Here is a 6271-nt window from a genome sequence, read left to right as displayed (position 1 = left end):
ATGGTTAGATCACTTGGACAACCCTTGACACCTGGGCAGGCTACTTACAGAAAATCCCAGGGGAGTGTTGCCAAAATCAGAGTTGAAATTGGCTTATCCAAACTAAAAAAAGATGAAATTTGGGTAGGATACAAGAGATTAAAGGATAGTAGAGCGAATGATTATTGGCTCAAATTAGAATATGAACAAGTTCCAGAGTATCGTCAATATTGTTGCATGAATGGACATTAAGAACAAATATGTTATACAAAGAAGGATGCTTTGGGGGCAAAACCAAGAAAGGACAAGGAAAAGGAAAAGGAACATACCACGGAAATTAAGATTACCAATACTATCAATGATAATGAGGAGACTCCTTTTCGAACTGTTAGAAGAAGTAGGAATAATATTGTCTAGGAATATAACCCTGCTGAGAAGAAAAATGGATCAAGGAACTCAAGATAAAGGAAAAAACCAAGAGGGTCACCAAAACCAAAACCAGCAAATTCATAAGTCTAAACGCACAAGGCACCAAAGCAACCTTTAAATAAACTCAAACTTAGATCAACCTCAGTAAGACCTACCAAATCATTCCTCTAACCAAACTAAGAATATAAATATCCTCATAACACCCTCAACCATTAACACCATTCCTACTCAGCCACAGACACCCCCAGTCACTATATATATCTAGCTAGGGGTGGGCATGGTATGGTAGATACCGATTACCATACCGAAACTGAATTTTTTTATACCGCGATTTCGGTATTATGGTATTTGGTATGCATTTTTAAAAAGTTTGGTATTCGGTACGGTTTGCGGTATTCATAAAGAAAATACCGAAATACCGAATACCATACCGAAGTTATATAATTACATATACAATTCATATAGCTTAATATTATAATAGTAACAAATATATAAACTAGTATTATTAGAAAACTAATTGTTTAAACGTTGGAACTTTGACTACACTATCTTTATTTAAATGTCTTTTTTGTGTATTTGATTTACGAAGGGGATTGCTTGTACTTTCTTTTGAATATTTTTACATGTTTAAGGTGTTTAGTACATAATAATTAAAACCTTTCTTAAGTAGCGGATGTCATAATTCTCCACGATATGAGTATATGTAAGTCGAAGTCGGAAAAACTATGGTACCGATTTACCGTACCGTAAAATACCGAAACCGAACCTTAAAATACCGAACCATACCGAATTAATTTGATACGGTAATGGTATAGTATTTTTAGAAACCAAAAACTGAAATTACCATACCGAAGTTTCAAATACCGTACCATGCCCACCCCTATATCTAACTAGTCAGAGTCCACCAAAACAACAAACACCACTTTCACATATCGCAGGCAACATATTGACCTGAGCTCCTCAATTTAATAATATTTTCAAGACACCACGGGTAATAATACCATACTCATTCCATCACAACATAGACAGGATCCAAAGGTAGACCAAAAGAGATGTGTAATACCTCTAATATAACATTATCCTTTGTTTATGAATACCAGACAAAAATGACACAAAAAATCCAAAGCCTTGACACAACCAAAAGTCAAATGCAGTTAGTTATACCTGTATACGGTAAAAATCGGATCAATTTGAGACCGATCAGATCGGAGCAAAAGGCAGATTCAAATGGGCACGAATGCGTTCGATCTTGCTCCACACCGGGGGTGTTGTACCGGACACAGCAGATCCGAGCCAAAATAAGCGTGTCCATTAGTCCGGATAATCTGAGCCCGAATGTTCATGTTCGTTGGTCCGGATAATCAGTTGTGAGGCTGCCTCGCGTCATAAAACCGTTTCGCCACTTGCGCTGACAATGAAGGGTGTCAGACCGTACAGCTGGGCCTTATCCATTTTAGGGTTTTTAGAAAGGCTTTTTTACATTGTACTAGAGGGCCCATAAAGGATCACCTATAAATAGAGGGCAACCCTTTGCTTTTAGAGGTTAGCTTTTTCCTCATATCACAACATTGTAACCAGCTGAAATATTAAAGTTCTCTTCAAGCATTTTGGTCCGAATTCGTGGTGTTCATCCAAAACTGAGCTAATCTTACATATTGTTTGGCACTTTCAATGTACCTCATTATCATTATTTAGCAAATTTAGCACATATCATCCGCTTATTATATACTATATATACACATATATATAAATATAATCGTATACATATTCGTTTAGATGTTACACCTCGGAAATTTGATGTCGTTGTGTTGTAAATAGACTAATGCAAGCTCAAGGAGAACATGAAGTCCTTATGACCTTAAGGAGAGTATTAAGTAGTTTTGAAGTATATACGATAAGATTTTGAAGTTATATGACTCGGAGAAACTAAGTTCGTCGAGGAGAAGTGAAGTATAAGTTGTGTTTAGGAAAGGTCTCGCAAGTTATCGAGTTAAGGATTATTTAGTAATGTCTTGAGGGGAAGTTATAGGGCTCCTTAGTGTTACACCTCGGAAATTTTCCCTTAGCATACAGTGAATAGAATCACGAAAGATATGGCGTATAAGAAGTACGGACAAGCAAGAAATAGTATGCGATGACTCTAATTAAGATTTCCAAAGATATTAGACTTGAAGAAAGAAAGTTGTTAAGGGAATCGAGTTATAAGTTAGTGTGTTGGATGCAAACTAGGAGTATTGAGTTATTGATGCCTCAAGGTTATTATGGAGAAGAGTTTATAACATCCCTAGATTTATAATGAAGTGGTAAACAAGTGCTAAGAAGGTTCCATAAGGATTGGAGATCAAACGAAACGACGAGAACAACTTTGGCGGAAGCAGTGATTTCCACGATCACTTCCACGGCCCATATAATGTTCCACGGACCGTGGAATAGTTCGTGGAACTGCCAGCAGAAAGGATGGCCAGCTGGTCGTGAACCACGACCAGTTTCACGACCAACCTTTGGGTTCCACGGACCGTGGAACGTCCGTGGAAGTCCCGACGACCGAAGATGTTCCAAGTCTTTAAATGTGATCTCACTTCATTTATTTCATTTCCATTCACGTCTTCAACCCCCCTCCACACCTCTAGAACCTTCCAAACATTTCATCCACAAGAAAACTAAGGAGATCAAGGATTGATAACAAGATTTGAGGAGAATCAAGCCTAAGAAACTCCATTAAAGCTATTAAGGTCAAGAAATCTCAGAAGGAAGAACTAGGGTTTTGTGCAAGAGGGTGTATTATCATTCAAGGACTATTTCTCTACCATTTAAGGTAAACTTCATGACCTTTGCATGCTATTTGAAGTATTTATAAATTGAGATTCACGGATTGTAGAAGAGTACCACAAATGGGTCATCAAATGGATGAAAAATGTTATTATTGAATAGTAGTTGGCTTGAATCATAGAAATGAGTTTGTTGATGATATAAATACGTTATAAATGACTTATAGAACATGAAATAAGTATTGGATACGAAAGAATGCAACGATGGACTTTTAGTCATAATTATGGGGAATCGAGATAGAATTTCGAGATGCGAATAAGATGAATGAATGACGATTGTTGTTAGCGATATTATAATGATTATTATGAATGTTGGGAGTTGATATGGAATGTGGTGGGAAGTAGTATAAACAAAAGAGATGCTGCCCAAATTTCTATAGCTTTAGTAAGTATGTTTTTACGATGACATAGCTAATGTCGATATGAATTCCATTGAAGGTATAGACAAGCGCATTAAGGAGAACGAACAAGTGATAGAGTAGCTAAGCGACAAAGGTATGTGAGGCTAATCCCTTTCCTTCTAAGGCATGAGTCCTATGGCATGAAATTCCTCTTTTACTATGAATGTTCCATCTCCAAGAAATTTAAGAGTCCTCTCTCATGAATAGCTATACGAGATAAGAACTATAAGATGAATACGAAAATGATGATAGCAAGCTAAAGTCTAGAAATGCTATAGCCTATGATATGATGCTCCTAAGAAGCTAATGATGTAATATATGTAATTTAATGATATTGATCATTGTGCACACTCACCTTATGCTTGTTCCTTCAAGGTGAGGCGAGAATACGTAAGAATGCTCATAATGACATCGGGGGTCCACGACCTTACGTCACCCCGATAAAAGTATGAATAGCTAAGAGTCCCTATGCATGTATTGTAATACGTATATGATGTCAAGCATACCATGATGAGCTATGATAAGCATGTTATGATAAGTATGATGTAATGAGCATATGATGATATCTGCTAGCCTATATGGCGGGCGTCACCGCCGAGCGGGCGGTATACTGCCTTGTGGCCAAATGGCATGGGCGGTCACCACTAGTGGGCGGCGTGAGATAATATCACGGACGCGGGATGCTGGACGCGAGCTATTGATGATGCTAATGATATTGATTATTACACACGCACCTACATGGTCGGGCGGTTATTACGATTATGTATATATGATATGATGATGAGTACGAAAGTAAGTCGGCATGCATGATCATCCTTATGATTCGATCGATTCGATTTGCTCGCTTGTTTTATGCCTCTCGGTTTATTGATGCTTCATTATTGTTTATGCTTCACATACTCGGTACAATATTCGTGCGCGTCGCTTTCTTCGGACGCGTGTTCGTGCCCACGAGTGAGACGAGGAGGTGTCCCGGACTCATAGGAGCTAGCGGTTGATTTGAGAGCACTCGTATTCCGGAAGTGCCCGAGATTTCTCTTTTGGTATATATATATATCGTATATTCATGTTTTTGGGCATGACGGGGTCTGTCCCGTCCGGATGTCTAGTATTCCGATGAGGCTCCTGAGATACGCGGTGTGGATAGTATGGTCCCATGGCTTTTATGTATATGTATGTATATACTATTTTGGATAGCGAGAGGGCTTATGTTTATAAAAGCAAATGTATTTCGAGAAAATTACAGTCTTACATGATTATGAGCATATAGTATGAATAATAGCAGATAAGCAGTAAAGTGAGCGGTATTCGGTGGTTAGCCCCGGATACCCGTCGCGGCCCGTAGCTTGGGTCGTGACACTTAGATGGTTGAGAAAGTGTTAAACAAGTGCCAAGAAGACTCCATAAGGATTTGAGATCAAACGAATCGACGAGAATAATTTCAAAAAAGTGGAGTTATACGACCACTTATACGGTCCGTGTAACTTCATACGGTCCGTATAAGGGTCCGTATAACCTTTACAGAAAAGAAAAATCCCTAATGGTATTATACGGTCACTTATACGGACTGTATACAGTTATACAGACCGTATAAGTGTCCATATAACTCAACTGGGTCACTTTTTCCAGATTTTTCTATTTCTATATATATATGACCCATGACCATTTAAATAATTTCCCACACTCTCCACAACTCTTGAAAGCTCTAGAGCATTCCCCATATCATATCCACACTAATCTAAGAGGAGTCAAGGATTAATTAGCAAGAATCAAGAGGATCAAGTGTAAAGAGGCTCACTAGGGTTTGTGTGAGTCAAGAATCCCTTTTGTGTTGAAGTTGGGGGTTTTCTCAAGTGGAGTATCTTCATCCAAAGATCATTCCTACATAATCAAAGGTGAGTTTTATATCTATTTCATGTTATTACAAGTATTGAGTGGTTGAAAGACTTGGATTAGAGAAGAATGTAGGATATAAGCTCAAATATGGGAATAATGGTATTTTGAGTAGTAAATTAATTTGAGTCATGATTCTTAGTATGACATGAGTATAATATCGTTATGAATGATGCTAGTGACGTTGAGGAAGTATTAGGTGAAGAACGAATATGGTGTTGTATTGTACTCATAGTTATGGATGGTTTGAAAGTGAATTTGAGAAGTGAACAATATTTAACTTGAGAAATCTATTGATTATGATATTGTGAGTGTCGCTATTGATGTTTGGGAGTTGTTATATTATATGGAGAAAGTTGTCGAAACAAAAAATCTTTTGATTTTCGTTAATACTTAGTCTTTTAGTTAGACTCAAACGTATTCGAGAATGATCTAACATATCAAAGATTCTCTTGTATGTAGAATTGGGAGCTCGGAAGGAAAGCGTTTAGTCGTTAAGAAGACATAAAGGTATGTGAGGCTAGTCCCCTTCTTTCAAAGGCATGACTTCTATATTAGAATTTCTTTTCCATATTTCCATGATCTTCTTACATCCCGAAAGATGAAAGTTAAAGATTCTAAAGAGCTTCTTATGAGATAGTGATGAGATATATTCTGTGATAATGATGATGATAATGATGCTACTATGAGCTTGATAATCTTATCTTTATGATTTCATTGATGTTACCTCTTGTTGTTGCT

Source organism: Lycium ferocissimum, unplaced genomic scaffold, assembly GCF_029784015.1.
Source record: "Lycium ferocissimum isolate CSIRO_LF1 unplaced genomic scaffold, AGI_CSIRO_Lferr_CH_V1 ctg7827, whole genome shotgun sequence".
Taxonomy (NCBI): Eukaryota; Viridiplantae; Streptophyta; class Magnoliopsida; order Solanales; family Solanaceae; genus Lycium; species Lycium ferocissimum.
This window is presented reverse-complemented; position numbering follows the sequence as displayed.